Source organism: Bufo bufo, chromosome 7 (assembly GCF_905171765.1).
Source record: "Bufo bufo chromosome 7, aBufBuf1.1, whole genome shotgun sequence".
In the NCBI taxonomy this organism is placed as follows: domain Eukaryota; kingdom Metazoa; phylum Chordata; class Amphibia; order Anura; family Bufonidae; genus Bufo; species Bufo bufo.
Window position 1 is genome coordinate 133,154,590 of NC_053395.1, and position 18,380 is coordinate 133,172,969.

Genomic DNA, 18,380 nt, shown 5'->3' on the forward strand with positions numbered 1-18,380 from the left:
CGCGGCGAGATTTGCTCATTCGCGGTTTGCCGAACAAGCGAACATCTGGCAATGTCCGCTGGCGCCATATTCTTTTGCATTTTGCTGAACTTTGACCCATAACACATCCATCAGGTGAGACAGGACAGCCAATTGAGATGTTTCAGCACATCGACATACCCCCTACACTATAAATAAACCTGATGTGGCAGACATTTTACATTCAGTCTTTTGCCAGTGTAGGGAGAGGTTGCTGTGTGGAGCAGGGACAGACTGTTAGGGACACCAAACACAAGCTAATAGGGCCACAAAAGTCCTTTTAATGACTGGTATAGGTGTGCTATCGATAGGTGTGACATACTGAGGGGTGTGATATACTTATAATATACCATACTTTCTAACATAGAAAGTATATTATAGTGCATTTGTATTGTGCAGCAGTTGTGTGCGGTTCTGCTGAGATACTGCAGCTAGATAGAAGGACAAATGCTATTGGAACAACTAATTGCAACTGGTGTGATATACCTGTTGCCCCCCCTCCCAAAAAAGAATTATTGAGGGGTATGATATACCTATAATATACCATCTAACATAGAAAGTATATTATAGTGCATTTGTATTGGGCAGCAGTTGTGTGCGGTTTTGCTGAGATACCGCAGCTAGATAGAGGGACAAATGCTATTGGAATAACTATTTGAAACTGGTGAGATATACCTGTTGCCCCCCCCAAAAAAACTGATTAAGGGGTGCGATATACCTATAATATACCTTCTAACATAGAAAGTATACTACAGTGAATTTGTATTGTGCAGCAGTTGTGTGCGGTTCTGCTGAGATACTGCAGCTAGATAGAGGGACAAACGCTATTGGAATAACTAATTGCAACTAGTGTGATATACCTGTTGCCCCCCAAAAAACTGATTAAGGGGTGCGATATACCTGCCTCCACAAAATACTGATTAAGCAGTTTGATATACCTGCTTCCACAAAATACTAAATGAGGGGTGTGATACACCGGCTTCCACAAAATATTGATTAAGTGATGTGATACACCGGCTTCCACCAAATATTGATTAAGGGGTTTGATATACTGGCTTCCAGCAAATACTCATTAAGGGGTTCTATATACCTGTTTCCACAAAATACTGATAGAGGGGATTGATATACCGGCTTCCACCAAATATTGATTGAGGCCTGCGATACACCAGCTTCCACCAAATATTAAGGGGTTTGATATATCGGCTTCCAGCAAATACTCATTAAGGGGTTTTATATACCTGTTTTCACAAAATACTGATAGAGGGAATTGATATACCCGCTTCCACCAAATATTGATTGAGGCCTGCGATACACGAGCTTCCACCAAATATTGATTATGGGGTTTGATTTACCAGATTCCAGCAAATAGTCATTAAGGGGTTCTATATACCTGTTTCTACAAAATACTGATGGAGGGGATTGATATACCGGCTTCCACCAAATATTGATTGAGGCCTGCGATACACCAGCTTCCACCAAATATTAAGGGGTTTGATATACCAGCTTCCAGCAAATATTTATTAAGGGGTTCTATATACCTGTTTCCACAAAATACTGATAGAGGGGATTGATATACCGGCTTCCACCAAATATTGATTGAGGCCTGCGATACACTAGCCTCCACCAAATATTGATTAAGGGGTTTGATTTACCAGCTTCCAGCAAATACTCATTAAGGGGTTCTATATACCTGTTTACACAAACTACTGATAGAGGGGATAGATATATCGGCTTCCACCAAATATTGATTGAGGCCTGCGATACAACGGCTTCCACCAAATAATGATTAAGCAGTTTGATATAGTGGCTTCCAGCAAATACTCAATAAGGGGTTCTATATACCTGTTTCCACAAAATACTGATAGAGGGGATTGATATACCAGCTTCCACCAAATATTGATTGAGGCCTGCGATACACCAGCTTCCACCAAATATTGATTAAGGGGTTTTATTTACCTGCTTCCAGCAAATACTCAATAAGGGGTTCTATATACCTGTTTCCACAAAATACTGATGGAGGGGATTGATATACTGGCTTCCACTAAATGTTGATTGAGGCCTGCGATATACTGAATTCCACCAAATATTGATTAAGGGGTTTGATTTACCAGATTCTAGCAAATACTCATTAAGGAGTTCTAGATACCTGTTTCCACAAAATATTAATAGAGGGGATTGATATACCGGCTTCCACCAAATATTGATTGAGGCCTGCTATACACCGGCTTCCACCAAATATTGATTAAGGGGTTTGATTTACCAGCTTCCAGCAAATACTCATTAAGGGGTTCTATATACCTGTTTCCACAAAATACTGATAGAGGGGATTGATATACCGGCTTCCACCAAATATTGATTGAGGCCTGCGATACACGGACTTCTACCAAATATTGATTAAGGGATTTGATTTACTAGCTTCCAGCAAATATTCATTAAGGGGTTCTATATACCTGTTTCCACAAAATACTGATAGAGGGAATTAATATAGCGGCTTCCACCAAATATTGATTGAGGCCTGTGATACACCAGCTTCCATAAATACTGCTCTTCTATAGGGACTTTGTGACAGGGTAATTTTTAATATGACAGGCAGAGGAAGAGGAAGGCCAATCAAAAGGGGTGGTAGGGGTCGGGCAGGTGCACCAGGCCAGAGCCTAAGTGGGAAGTTGGAGAAGGTGATTGCGATTACGTCAAAGGACGCACCAGAGTTGGTTGAGTGGTTCACTCAGCCTTCCACTTCTGCACCCTCCTCATCCTCTGTATCTGCACCCTCCTCAATCTGCTGTGTGCACCCACAAAGACATAAACATGACCACCACCATAGCCCCTCCACTGGAGTCAGAGGAATTATTTTCCCATCCATTCCCAGACCTTACCGATGCACAGCCATTCTTGGCATCGGATCAGGAAGAGGAGGTATTAACGGCCGCCACCCAGTGGTCTGAAGACAGTACCCAGATCAGCCCAAGGACGGAGGTCTGCGCTGTTGCTGCCTACTCCAAGATCTCTAATGTCAGTGGTGGTGAAGGTGACTATGATGACGTGTCGATGGATGTCACGTGGGTGCTCACAAAAGAGGAAGAGGAGGGGAGATCAGAGGGAGAGACAGAGCAGCAGATAGGGGTAGAAGGAGGAGAAGCAGGCAGTACTCGCAGTGCACAGGAGGCAAAAAGCAGACTGCAAATGTATCTGGAACGAGCCATCCACCATGCACGGTCACATCTGGCGCTCCAAGGATGCCGGCATATGGCTCCGCAATGTGGGCTTTTTATTAACATGTCAGCTGCTGACAATAGTGTTGCCATCTGCAGCCTGTGCTGTCAATGCATAAGTCACGGTAAGCCCAACACTCACCTAGGGACACCGGCCTTAAGAAGGCACCTGGCCTCCCATCACCGAGCCCACTGGGAGCAACACTGTCAAAACCCCCAAAGCCACACTCCCGGCGCTCCACGTCCTGCCTCTTCTCCTTCTCCTTTCTACTCCCATTTGTCCTCCACTTCAACTTCCACCGCGCCGTCGTTGCGTTTATCTGGCAAAAGGCAGGCTTCCATAGCCCAAATGTTCGAGCATAAAAAGTTGATGATACCGGATAACCCTCTTGCCCAATGGCTGACTGCTGGCTTGTCGGAACTGCTAGCCCGCCAACTACTGCCATATAAACCGGTGGACTCGGAGGCCTTTAGAAAATGGAAGGTCTCCGAAGGAAATATTTCTCCCAGAAGGGCATCCTAGAGCTATATTGCCACGTTCAGCGGCAAGTGAATGTATCTCTGGCACACAGTATTGGTGCCAAGATACATCTGACCACAGACACGTGGTCTAGCAAACACGGGCAGGGAAGGTACATAACGTTTACTGCCCACTGGGTAAACCTTCTGACGGCTGTCAAGCATGCAACCCGTGGCATCCGTGTGGATTTGGTGTTACCGCCACGGATTGCATGCAGGCCTACCTCTTCTTCTCATCCTACTCCATACTCTGTCTCCTTCTAATCTGACTCCTCCTTTTCCACTGCTACCACCTCTTCCGCTGCACCCCCAAGCTCCCAGAACCTATTCAATGTGCCAGGTAATACGTTGCCATGCGGTGCTGTGGCTGTTGTGCCTGGAAGCCAAGAGCCACACCGGTCCTGCACTGCTTTCAGCTCTGCAGTCACAGGCCGATCAGTGGCTAACCCCACTCAATTTGACAGCTGGTAAAGTAGTGTGCTACAAAGGTGCCAATCTGCTGAGCGCGCTGAAGCAGGGCAAAATGCCTGGCACACGTCCTGAACTTAGTCGTGCAGCGATTCATTGACAAATACCCCGGGGTCCAGGACGTCTTGCGGCAGGCCAGGAAAATCTCTGGCCATTTTAGAAAATCTTACACGGCCATGGCTCGCCTTGCTGACGTTCAGCGGCGACACCACCTGCCCATCAGATGTCTGATTTGTAACAGCCCGACCTTGTATATGCTAGATAGTCTGCTCCAGCAGCAACATGCCGTTAACGACTACCTGTATGAACTCTGCAGCAGGACAGGTTCTGGGGAGCTTGGTTTCTTTTCACTGCGCCAGTGGCAGCTCATGCACAACGCATGAAGACTTCTGCAGCCATTAGATGAGATCACCAAACTGGTCAGTCGCAGCCAGGGCACCATCAGTGACATTGTACCTTACGCCTTCTTTCTGGAGCATGCATTGCGTAGTGTCATTGATCAAGCCATCAAGGAGCAGGAGCTGGAAGATGAGGAAGTCGCAATGCTGAATGAATTTCCAGGGGGGGCTACTACATCTGAGACAAATCAGCAGGAGTCTGAAGAGGAGTTAGAGGAGGATGGTGCCTGGTGGTAGGGGGAGGAGAAAGAAGAGCAGGCTTTAAAATTTTCGGGGATCTTTGGTGTTGTCCGTGGATGGGGGCAGGAGACCAAGGACAAAATTCTCCTTGTCGATAAGCAGGAGCCAGGGCGCTCCACCTCTTCCAATTTAGTGCAAATGGGGGCCTTCATGCTCCAGTGTTTGAAGAGGGACCCCCGTATAAAAAGCATAAAGGGCAAGGACCAGTACTGGGTGGCAACGTACTTAGAGCCCCGGTACAAACACAAAATGGCGGACATGTTACCAGCATCACAGAGGGCTGGCAGAATGCAGCATTTCCAGGCCTCACTGCGAGAGATGCTGCATACTTCTGTTGCGGGCGCTGGCAGAGGAATTTCCACCCACAGCGAAACAGGTGCGGGTACCAATCCTACCGCGCCTGCAAGAAGAGGGCGTTTTAACCACCTCAGCCCCCAGTGCTTAAACACCCTGAAAGACCAGGCCACTTTTTACACTTCTGACCTACACTACTTTCACCGTTTATTGCTCGGTCATGCAACTTACCACCCAAATGAATTTTACCTCCTTTTCTTCTCACTAATAGAGCTTTCATTTGGTGGTATTTCATTGCTGCTGACATTTTTACTTTTTTTGTTATTAATCGAAATTTAACGATTTTTTTGCAAAAAAATGACATTTTTCACTTTCAGTTGTAAAATTTTGCAAAAAAAACGACATCCATATAGAAATTTTGCTCTAAATTTATAGTTCTACATGTCTTTGATAAAAAAAAAATGTTTGGGTAGAAAAAAAATGGTTTGGGTAAAAGTTATAGCGTTTACAAACTATGGTACAAAAATGTGAATTTCCGCTTTTTGAAGCAGCTCTGACTTTCTGAGCACCTGTCATGTTTCCTGAGGTTCTACAATGCCCAGACAGTACAAACACCCCACAAATGACCCCATTTCTGAAAGTACACACCCTAAGGTATTCGCTGATGGGCATAGTGAGTTCATAGAACTTTTTATTTTTTGTCACAAGTTAGCGGAAAATGATGATTTTTTTTTTTTTTTTTTTTTTTCTTACAAAGTCTCATATTCCACTAACTTGTGACAAAAAATAAAAAGTTCTATGAACTCACTATGCCCATCACGAAATACCTTGGGGTCTCTTCTTTCCAAAATGGGGTCACTTGTGGGGTAGTTATACTGCCCTGGCATTCTAGGGGCCCAAATGTGTGGTAAGGAGTTTGAAATCAAATTCAGTAAAAAATGACCTGTGAAATCCGAAAGGTGCTCTTTGGAATATGGGCCCCTTTGCCCACCTAGGCTGCAAAAAAGTGTCACACATCTGGTATTGCCGTACTCAGGAGAAGTTGAGGAATGTGTTTTGGGGTGTCTTTTTACATATACCCATGCTGGGTGAGATAAATATCTTGGTCAAATGACAACTTTGTATAAAAAAATGGGAAAAGTTGTCTTTTGCCAAGATATTTCTCTCACCCAGCATGGGTATATATAAAATGACACCCCAAAACACATTCCCCACCTTCTCCTGAGTACGGAGATACCAGATGTGTGACACTTTTTTGCAGCCTAGGTGGGCAAAGGGGCCCATATTCCAAAGAGCACCTTTCGGATTTCACTCGTCATTTTTTACTGAATTTGATTTCAAACTCCTTACCACACATTTGGGCCCCTAGAATGCCAGGGCAGTATAACTACCCCACAAGTGACCCCATTTTGGAAAGAAGACACCCCAAGGTATTCCGTAAGGGGCATGGCGAGTTCCTAGAATTTTTTATTTTTTGTCACAAGTTAGTGGAAAATGATGATTTTTTTTTTTTTTTTTTTTTTTCATACAAAGTCTCATATTCCACTAACTTGTGACAAAAAATAAAAACTTCCATGAACTCACTATGCCCATCAGCGAATACCTTGGGGTCTCTTCTTTCCAAAATGGGGTCACTTGTGGGGTAGTTATACTGCCCTGGCATTCTAGGGGCCCAAATGTGTGGTAAGGAGTTTGAAATCAAATTCTGTAAAAATTGACCTGTGAAATCCGAAAGGTGCTCTTTGGAATATGGGCCCCTTTGCCCACCTAGGCTGCAAAAAAGTGTCACACATCTGGTATCTCCGTATTCAGTAGAAGTTGGGGAATGTGTTTTGGGGTGTCTTTTTACATATACCCATGCTGGGTGAGAGAAATATCTTGGTCAAATGCCAACTTTGTATAAAAAAATGGGAAAAGTTGTCTTTTGCCAAGATATTTCTCTCACCCAGCAGGGGTATATGTAAAATGACACCCCAAAACACATTCCCCACCTTCTCCTGAGTACGGAGATACCAGATGTGTGACACTTTTTTGCAGCCTAGGTGGGCAAAGGGGCCCATATTCCAAAGAGCACCTTTCGGATTTCACAGGTCATTTATTACAGAATTTGATTTCAAACTCCTTACCACACATTTGGGCCACTAGAATGCCAGGGCAGTATAACTACCCCACAAGTGACCCCATTTTGGAAAGAAGACACCCCAAGGTATTCGCTGATGGACATAGTGAGTTCATGGAAGTTTTTATTTTTTGTCACAAGTTAGTGGAATATGAGACTTTGTATAAAAAAAAAAAAAAAAAAAAAAAAATCAGCATTTTCCACTAACTTGTGACAAAAAATAAAAAATTCTAGGAACTCGCCATGCCCCTCACGGAATACCTTGGGGTGTCTTCTTTCCAAAATGGGGTCACTTGTGGGGTAGTTATACTGCCCTGGCATTTTCCAGGGGCCCTAATGTGTGGTAAGTAGGTAAATGACCTGTGAAATCCTAAAGGTGCTCTTTGGAATATGGGCCCCTTTGCCCACCTAGGCTGCAAAAAAGTGTCACACATGTGGTATCGCCGTATTCAGGAGAAGTTGGGGAATGTGTTTTGGGGTGTCATTTTACATATACCCTTGCTGGGTGAGAGAAATATCTTGGCAAAAGACAACTTTTCCCATTTTTTTATACAAAGTTGGCATTTGACCAAGATATTTCTCTCACCCAGCATGGGTATATGTAAAATGACACCCCAAAACACATTCCCCAACTTCTCCTGAGTACGGCGATACCAGATGTGTGACACTTTTTTGCAGCCTAGATGCGCAAAGGTGCCCAAATTCCTTTTAGGAGGGCATTTTTAGACATTTGGATACCAGACTTCTTCTCACGCTTTGGGGCCCCTAGAATGCCAGGGCAGTATAAATACCCCACATGTGACCCCATTTTGGAAAGAAGACACCCCAAGGTATTCAATGAGGGGCATGGCGAGTTCATAGAAAAAAAAAATTTTTGGCACAAGTTAGCGGAAATTGATATTTTTAATTTTTTTCTCACAAAGTCTCCCGTTCCGCTAACTTGGGACAAAAATTTCAATCTTTCATGGACTCAATATGCCCCTCACGGAATACCTGGGGGTGTCTTCTTTCCGAAATGGGGTCACATGTGGGGTATTTATACTGCCCTGGCATTCTAGGGGCCCTAAAGCGTGAGAAGAAGTCTGGAATATAAATGTCTAAAAAATTTTACGCATTTGGATTCCGTGAGGGGTATGATGAGTTCATGTGAGATTTTATTTTTTGACACAAGTTAGTGGAATATGAGACTTTGTAAGAAAAAAAAAAAATAATTCCGCTAACTTGGGCCAAAAAAATGTCTGAATGGAGCCTTACAGAGGGGTGATCAATGACAGGGGGGTGATCAATGACAGGGGGGGTGATCAATGACAGGGGGGGTGATCAATGACAGGGGGGGTGATCAATGACAGGGGGGGTGATCAATGACAGGGGGGGGTGATCAATGACAGGGGGGTGATCAATGACAGGGGGGGTGATCAATGACAGGGGGGGTGATCAATGACAGGGGGGGTGATCAATGACAGGGGGGGTGATCAATGACAGGGGGGGTGATCAATGACAGGGGGGTGATCAGGGAGTCTATATGGGGTGATCACCACAGTCATTGATCATGCCCCTGTAAGGCTTCATTCAGACGTCCGGATGCGTTTTGCGGATCCGATCCATCTATCAGTGGATCCGTAAAAATCATGCGGACGTCTGAATGGAGCTTTACAGGGGTGTAATCAATGACAGGGGGGTGATCAGGGAGTCTATATGGGGTGATCACCACAGTCATTGATCACGCCCCTGTAAGGCTTCATTCAGACGTCCGGATGCGTTTTGCGGATCGGATCCATCTATTAGTGCATCCGTAAAAATCATGCGGACATCTGAATGGAGCTTTACAGGGGGGTGATCAGGGAGTCTATATGGGGTGATCACCACAGTCATTGATCATGCCCCTGTAAGGCTTCATTCAGACGTCCGGATGCGTTTTGCGGATCGGATCCATCTATCAGTGCATCCGTAAAAATCATGCGGACATCTGAATGGAGCTTTACAGGGGGGTGATCAGGGAGTCTATATGGGGTGATCACCACAGTCATTGATCATGCCCCTGTAAGGCTTCATTCAGACGTCCGGATGCGTTTTGCGGATCCGATCCATCTATCAGTGCATCCGTAAAAATCATGCGGACGTCTGAATGGAGCTTTACAGGGGGGTGATCAATGACAGGGGTGTGATCAATGACAGGGGGGTGATCAGGGAGTCTATATGGGGTGATAACCACAGTCATTGATCACGCCCCTGTAAGGCTTCATTCAGACGTCCGGATGCGTTTTGCGGATCCGATCCATCTATCAGTGGATCCGTAAAAATCATGCGGACGTCTGAATGGAGCTTTACAGGGGGGAAATCAATGACAGGGGTGTAATCAATGACAGGGGGGTGATCAGGGAGTCTATATGGGGTGATAACCACAGTCATTGATCACGCCCCTGTAAGGCTTCATTCAGACGTCCGGATGCGTTTTGCGGATCCGATCCATCTATCAGTGGATCCGTAAAAATCATGCGGACGTCTGAATGGAGCTTTACAGGGGGTTGATCAATGACAGGGGGGTAATCAATGACAGGGGGGTGATCAGGGAGTCTATATGGGGTGATCAGGTGCTAATAAGGGGTTAATAAGTGACGGGGGGGGGGTGTAGTGTAGTGTAGTGGTGCTTGGTGCTACTTTACTGAGCTACCTGTGTCCTCTGGTGGTCGATCCAAACAAAGGGGACCACCAGAGGACCAGGTAGCAGGTATATTAGACGCTGTTATCAAAACAGCGTCTAATATACCTGTTAGGGGTTAAAAAAATCACATCTCCAGCCTGCCAGCGAACGATCGCCGCTGGCAGGCTGGAGATCAACTCTCTTACCTTCCGTTCCTGTGAGCGCGCGCGCCTGTGTGCGCGCGTTCACAGGAAATCTCGCGTCTCGCGAGATGACGCACGGATGCGTCCAGGAGGAATGAATCAACCACCTTCCGGACGCATCCGTGCGTTAGGCGGTCGGGAGGTGGTTAAAGATGTTTTGGTCCCTTCAGATATGAGATCATTCTTGCAGCCAACCCATCGACAGCCGCTCTCCGGATCAAGCCTCAGGGAACGCCTAGACCGACAAATGTCCCACTACATCGGGTTAACGGCCTGTGTGGACGCTCTGAGAAGCAAGGAACCCCTGGACTACTGGGTGTGCAGGCTTGACCTGTGGCCAGAGCTGGCACAATTTGCCATGGAACTCTTGGCTTGCCCCTCGTCGAGTGTCCTGTCCGAAAGGACGATCAGCGCAGCAGGGGAGATCGTGACCGATAAGCGCACTCGCCTAGCTCACGACAGTGTGGACTACCTCACATTTCTAAAAATGAATGAGGCATGGACCTCGGAGGAATTCAACACCTGTGATGACCACATTTAATTGAATTTCCTCATGCCAGCCCACACATATCTGCCACCACCCTGAACAAAGAATGGTCCCTGTCTTATGTAAATACAGAAGCATAAGAGGCCTTTTCTGTCCGGTGAATGCCTAATGTTTGGGGCCTGTACTCCACTGGCCTGTAGTAAAATTGTTATCCAATGTCCGCCTAATATACCTCCAGCCACATAATCACTTGATGTTTTCTGTCCGGTGAATGCCTAATGTTTGGGGGCTGTACTCCACTGGCCTGCAGTAAAATTGATATCCAATGACCGTCTAATATACCTCCAGCCACATAATCACTTGATCTTTTCTGTACGATGAATGCATAATTTTTGGGGTCTGTAATCTAACTGGCCAACAGTAAAGATGTTATACGGTGACCGCCTAATGTACCTCCAGCCACATAAACACTTGTTCTTTCCTGTACGGTGAATGTCTAATGTTTGGGGCCTGTACTCCACTGGCTGCAGTAAAATTCATATCAAATGACCATCTAATATACCTCCAGCCACATAATCACTTGTTCTTTCCTGTACGGTGAATGGCTAATGTTTGGGGCCTGTACTCCACTGGCCTGCAGTAAAATTGATATCCATTGACCGTCTAATATACCTCCAGCCACATAATCACTTGATCTTTTCTGTACGATGAATGCATAATTTTTGGGGTCTGTAATCTAACTGGCCAACAATAAAATTGTTATACGGTGACCGTCTAATGTACCTCCAGCCACATAAACACTTGTTCTTTCCTGTACGGTGAATATCTAATGTTTGGGGCCTGTACTCCACTGGCTGCAGTAAAATTCATATCCAATGACCATCTAATATACCTCCAGCCACATAATCACTTGTTCTTTCCTGTACGGTGAATGCCTAATGTTTGGGGCCTGTACTCCACTGGCCTGCAGTAAAATTGATATCCATTGACCGTCTAATATACCTCCAGCCACATAATCACTTGATCTTTTCTGTACGATGAATGCATAATTTTTGGGGTCTGTAATCTAACTGGCCAACAATAAAATTGTTATACGGTGACCGTCTAATGTACCTCCAGCCACATAAACACTTGTTCTTTCCTGTACGGTGAATATCTAATGTTTGGGGCCTGTACTCCACTGGCTGCAGTAAAATTCATATCCAATGACCATCTAATATACCTCCAGCCACATAATCACTTGTTCTTTCCTGTACGGTGAATGGCTAATGTTTGGGGCCTGTACTCCACTGGCCTGCAGTAAAATTGATATCCATTGACCGTCTAATATACCTCCAGCCACATAATCACTTGATGTTTTCTGTCTAATGAATGCCTAATGTTTGGGGCCTTTACTCCAGTGGGGTCCAATTACATTGTTATTCAGTGACCGCATAATGTACAGTACCTCGAGCCACAGAATCACAATTTCTTTTATGTCAGGTGAATTCCTAATTTTTAGGGCCCGTACTCCCGTGGCCTAAAATATAAATTTTCTAGGCTCCAGCAGGGCACATTTTTGAGAGTTTCCCTTTAAGACGCATAAAAATGGCCCGTAATTAGAATACATATTTTTGTGGGAATTTTTGTCATTGATCCCCCTTTAGTATATCACTGTCCATGTTGTGGGACTATTTGTGCACTTCTAGTAAGTATTTGGTGGCTGCAAATATGACCTGAAGGTTTTTCAGGTTCGCCTGCCATTATTTTAAATGGGGCCCACAGCGAACATTTGATTGTGTTCGCTTGATAGCATTCGCGATGTTCGTCCATCACTAATGTACGGCATGAGACCGCTGAGGCCAGTGACTGGCTGCAGAGATGCCATGACATCTCCACTGCAGGCCTGGCAAAGACTGCTGGAGTGGCAAGGCTGGAGCACCGAGGAGTTGAACAATTAAGCAATGGTTGTTTTTTTAATGTTTTTCCTGCTTAGGCCAATTTCTTACAGTCCCAGACAACCAACCCCTTTGTCATAAATCATACAGACTTTTATACCAGAATTGAAATATATATATATATATATATATATATATACCTGCAAACATAACCTTTACCTCAAAGTTTAAATTCAATGTACAAATAAAGAGAGTTGTGTCAATAAACTAGAAAGAGCAAGTGAAGTATAGCTATCGCTTTCCAAATCGGTAGCACATAGAACATGACACTGTAACTATTGTTCACATAGATAGATGGACCATTAATGTCCATGATCTTCAAAAACATTTCCTCCTAACATACATAAAGTAGATATCTGGTAGTTAAGCATTGTAAATGAATATCTACAACGCTTATCCTATTGTCTCGATGACTAAAGTTTGACAAGTGTTTCACTGTGCTGTCAGTAGCTCATATGGCAGTCCTAATCATTACATTAAAGGGGTTTTCGGGGAGTACAATATTGATCCATAGGATAGATCATGAATTTCAGATCAATGGAGGTCCGACTCCTGGCACCCCCACTGATCAGCTGTTTGAAAGGGCACTCCTCACAGCATACCTAGCACAGCGCTTTACATTATATAGTGGCTGTGCTTGGTATTGCAGCTCAGGACTATTCTCTATATGTAAGTAAAATAAATAATTACACATAGGCCACATGACCACTGACCATTATATCACCGGCCTAGGAAGAGCACTTAGTGTGGCACTGCAGCCTCCTTAAACAGCTGATCTGCAGGAATGTAGGGAGGGGGACCCCCATCGCCATCAATATTTACTCCAGGAAAACCCCTTTAACATAAAAAGGCTAGTGTAATTGGCTCATCTGACAAAATCTGACTTTAAACTCAATATATTTTCTGCTGTTCATGGAATTTGGGGACTACCCATTAGGAAAATGTTGATCTCAGGGTATTGAGGTCCAGTTGATGGAATCAAGTTTTCCAAAACCTTCACAATAGTGTGGTGTAATGTTCCGTGCAGGCAAACTGATATATTGTGTTATGTTTGGTGCAGGGCTGGAGGAGGCAATGCATGGCACACGGATTCTTTTTTTTTTGTCTGTGCCATGTACCACTCCCTTGTGGTTTTTCAATAAACATATCACATGGTGTCGGTTTTGCCTGGTACGTTACTTTAAGAAATCTCTTCAGTTAGACCTAACAACTATCTGTCAGACAAACAAGCATTGAAAAAAGGAAACACATTCCCAGTAGAATCCAGAAAACAGTGATGGTGCAGAAATACCGGTGATGCTATGGGAGCAAGAAGATCAACAACCGGAGCCCGCTGTGGTCGGGCTGTTCCTCAAACATGATCAGGTTCACACTCTGTAAAAATGGTTCCCAAATGAATAATTACAATAGTAAAGTCAATTTTTAATGTCCCTTTAAAAACACCTTGTAGCTAGTACTAATGCAGTAGCACTAATCATGGGATATTTTCTTTCCTGCATTGTATACTGTAATTACAGTAGGATATATAATAAGTCATTACATCTCAATATTCCTAATGCTTGCACAATAACAGTAGTTATGAATTAATGTTGCGTGGCATCTATATACTGTTGGACATCGGAAGGAGCGTCTCAGGATCTACTTCACAGCTCCCAGTTTTGTTCTAGGGTTTTGTGCTTTTTAATTATTAGTGGATCCCAATTTGAGAAGTAAAAATGAAGCTGAATACAGCCTTCATCATGTGTAGACGATTGTCATCATTTCTGCAATTGTGAGCTAACAGGCCATCAGAAATGAGGCCAGGTGAAGGGCTCTGTATTTAAGACTACTTACAGTCACTAACAGTATACAAACAGCATACGATTGATCAGCTAATTGGTGAGAATGTGGACAGGTGTCATTAACACATTTAAAGAAGTAGTTTTAATGATGAAAATCCTCAGAGATTGTAGATTATCTAATCTCCAATGGCTCAATTACTGTACAGGAAATAAACAGGTGTGCTTAAATCTGAAAAATATACTCTATTTTCAGAAAGAACGGATTACTTTACCATAGCACTTTGCGTATTTGTCTCCAGGCTGTCCTTTTAGATAGAAAGAACCCAAAGAGGATGTAGTGTAGAGTTTTTTATTATCTCTTCATAACCTACTAGAGATAATTCTCTCCAATACAGCACAAAGCAGTTTCCGTGCTGCATTCTTCATATATTTTATGTATATGCTCATGCCGTATATTGTTACATAGCCATAAGCATTTGGTTTTTCAGACGTGCAGAAGGGGAATAATGATGTAGCAATCACCAGAGATTATGCATTGTTTTTTTTACCCTTGGCAGAGTCATTTTCAGTGTTAAGACAATCTTTTCTGTTTGCTTGCTTCCTTCGACTGAGAATTATGCAGAGCGCGCAGAATACATGTATCACCACAGAGTTGTTTCTTATGTTGTGATTTTCATGTCCCTTTTACTGGATTACAATATGTTATCTATGGTAAGGCAGTTACACAGACTAAGAGCACATCATAAATCACAGATACTGTACAGCGGTAGAATCCTAGTATCATATACGCTGTTATCACTCATCCATGCTTAGTCTATGAGAATGTCATAAAAATAAGCTTTGTATGAATCAGTCACACATAAACCTACAAACTAAAGTTATGCAAGTAACTTACAACCATGTTACTGGATGTCATACACGTTTCTTCTATAAAATCCTAGCTAGATATGAGATCACAGCAGTCTGATGTAATTCTGAAACAGTTTTTTATCCCACTTGCGGTTGGTTCAGACAGTTTTTTGGAGGAGTTATTGGGGCAGATTTCCCTACACGTTTTTTAGCCAAAGCTAGAAGAGGATAATTCAGGATGAAGTATTAGTCCTCCCTTTATATTTCCAAGTTCTTTTGAATTCACTTTTGACTATGGCTGAAAAACCTGCAATAAAATCTGCCTCAAAACCTCCTCCAAAAAAAACTCCTTGTGACCCTACCCTTGCTGAACTCCTTTGTGTCTGTGTCTCTGTCCATGGTGCTGATTCTACCCGCTTACATCATATGGCTGCGTCAGTAGTTGTTCAATCCAAATTCTACTAGTTCACTTTACGGAGGCTGGGTTCACATCACCATTTCATTTTCCGTTCTTCTGATCCTGCGTGCAGTACTTTTTTCCTATCTAAAAAAAACGTATCTCAGACAGAAGTGGCTCAAACAGATGCCAAATGTGCATAACTGATGCACAGGATCAGTTTTTTCTACAGGATTCTGTATTTTTTATTTTTTCCCCTGGATCAGAAGAACGGAAAATGAAACTGTGATGTGAACCCAGCCTGGCTGGCCCCCTGCACTCAAGGAATCCATGTGTTTCTCGGTGTGATTATGTTTGGTACTACACAGTATACATCCCCCTGCACTCTCTACATGTCTATCTCCCTCTCCTTATAAGTTACTGCACATCCCCTGAATTGTATATCATTAGTCTACTGATATCTTACCTCTTTCATTCATTCATCCTCTTCTAAAGGCTTTGTGCGGTAATTTGCCTCTGTCATACAATGGTACGGGCTGTAACCCTCTCTATGCCGCTGGTCACCTCTGTTAATGGTATTCTGCACTTGTTATACTCTCTTAACTCTTTCCTGTTCTCTTTGCTTCAACTTCTAATGTTCCCCACTCTTCACTTCTTTAAGATATTATAATGAACCCTGGGTTATAATCCCTTATATTGGTTTCTTAACTCTTTCTCTTCCTCCTCATTACAATTTTTACTACTCCCTAGTCTTTATTTCTCTAGATGTTATTATACATTTCCTGCCACAGATGTTCTGTTGTCTTCTCCACATTTTATTTTACTCTGTACTGTTTCCACTATTGCTACTCTCCAGTCCTTATTTCTGTAGATGTTATTATACATTATCTGCCACTGATTGTTCTGTTGTCTTCTCCACCTTTTATCATTCTCTGTACTACTTCTACAATTACTACTCCCCAGTCTTTATTTCTGTAGATGTTATTATACATTACCTACCACTGATTGTTCTGTTGTCTTCTCCACCTTTTATCGTCCTCTGTACTACTTCTACAATTACTACTCTCCAGTCTTTATTTCTCTAGATGTTATTATACATTACCTACCACTGATTGTTCTGTTGTCTTCTCCACCTTTTATCGTCCTCTGTACTTCTTCTACAATTACTACTCCCCAGTCTTTATTTCTGTAGATGTTATTATACATTACCTACCACTGATTGTTCTGTTGTCTTCTCCACCTTTTATCGTCCTCTGTACTACTTCTACAATTACTACTCCCAAGTCTTTATTTCTCTAGATGTTATTATACATTACCTACCACTGATTGTTCTGTTGTTTTCTCCACCTTTTATCGTCCTCTGTACTACTTCTATTACTATTCCCCAGTCTTCTTTACAGAAAGTGCATCCTCTGCCCCTGTATCATACAGAGAATAGTATATTGGATCCTTACCTCTTGAAGTCTTTGTCTGTCAGGTCCTTTAGTCCTAAGGTGACACTTGTTAGCTTGCCCTTAATCTCAGTCTGCTCCACAGCTCCAAAGGCTTCAGTTGCTCTTTTTAAGAAGGGGGAGTGACCGGGACTTCTGTGCTCGGACGTCAAAGCTCTGGGAAGAATCGTCCACCCATATGGAGATCTCATTGAACACTCAGTGCAGTGATTTTTCTTTTCCTCCTTGCTAAATACCTGGTAATCCTCTATTAGCTCAGTACAATATGGAATTGCCTCTGGTCTTTTGCAAATAGCTTCATTTAGCTGTAATATGTGATTGAGGTTTAAGCTGGGGTCAGATCATTAACTGCACCCATGTGTCAAACTTCCGTCATCAGGTGCTATTTCAGGCTGTTTTTTTTTGTACAATCCACCAGGAAGGCTTAAATTCTGCAAACAGCAAAAGCAAATAAAAAGATAACTGTGCTGCTTAATATGCAAATACTGGCTGCAGTAATAAGGTTATATGGCAGCTCTCATTGCTGAGTGCACAGCAATCATTTGCTTTTAGTTACTGTAACTAGAGATGGCCTTATGGTTCGCCTGGCGGTCGTTTAGCTGCGAACTTTGCGCGTTCGCGATTTGCCGAACATGCGAACATATGGCAATGTCAGTCGGCGCCATATTCTTTTGCATTGCGCCGAACTTTGACCCATGACACATCCATCAGGTGGGACAGGACAGCCAATTGAGATGTTTCAGCACATGGACACACCCCCACCCCATAAAATAACCCGATCTGGCAGCCATTTTACATTCTGTGTTTTGCCAGTGTAGGGAGAGGTTGCTTTGCGGAGCAGGGACAGGCTGTTAGGGACACCAAACGCTAGCTAATAGGGCCACAAAAGTCCTTTTATGGACTGGTATAGGTGTGCTATCGATAGGTGTGATATACTGAGGGGTGTTATATACCTATAATATACTTTCTAACATAGAAAGTATATTATAGTGCATTTGTATTATGCAGCAGTTGTGTGCGGTTCTGCTGCGATACCGCAGCTATATAGAGGGACAAATAAAAAAATAATGGCTGCACACACATATAAGCAGTAAAGCTGAGAAATGGGCATCATTCTAAATTCAAGTGGTACTATACCTACTATTTGGATCAATGGAAGCTCTTAGCGCACATTTTTATCAAACTTGTGTCGGGCCCATCCACCAGGCGTCGAGGTGGCTTCCGCGGACGGGTCCCTATCACTAATATACCGCCTCTCTTGGACTTATCCAAGTCCACATTATCAGGGCAGTGAAGGAACCAGCTACATTTGTACTTTGCTTAGAAGCCCCAGGCAGATGGGCGTGTGCTCAGTCTAAAAGAGGTG

General features: G+C 43.5%; 1 protein-coding gene across 1 annotated transcript in view; it reads right to left on the minus strand.

The window, feature by feature from the left end:
* FAM237A (family with sequence similarity 237 member A) overlaps nucleotides 1-17,099 on the minus strand; it is an 84,037-nt gene extending 66,938 nt beyond the window's left edge. The window contains exon 1 of the mRNA XM_040441485.1: nucleotides 17,018-17,099. The gene's annotated coding sequence lies outside the window, so the exon portion shown is untranslated. The remainder of the gene's footprint in view (nucleotides 1-17,017) is intronic.
* Between the last annotated feature and the right edge of the window lie 1,281 nt (nucleotides 17,100-18,380).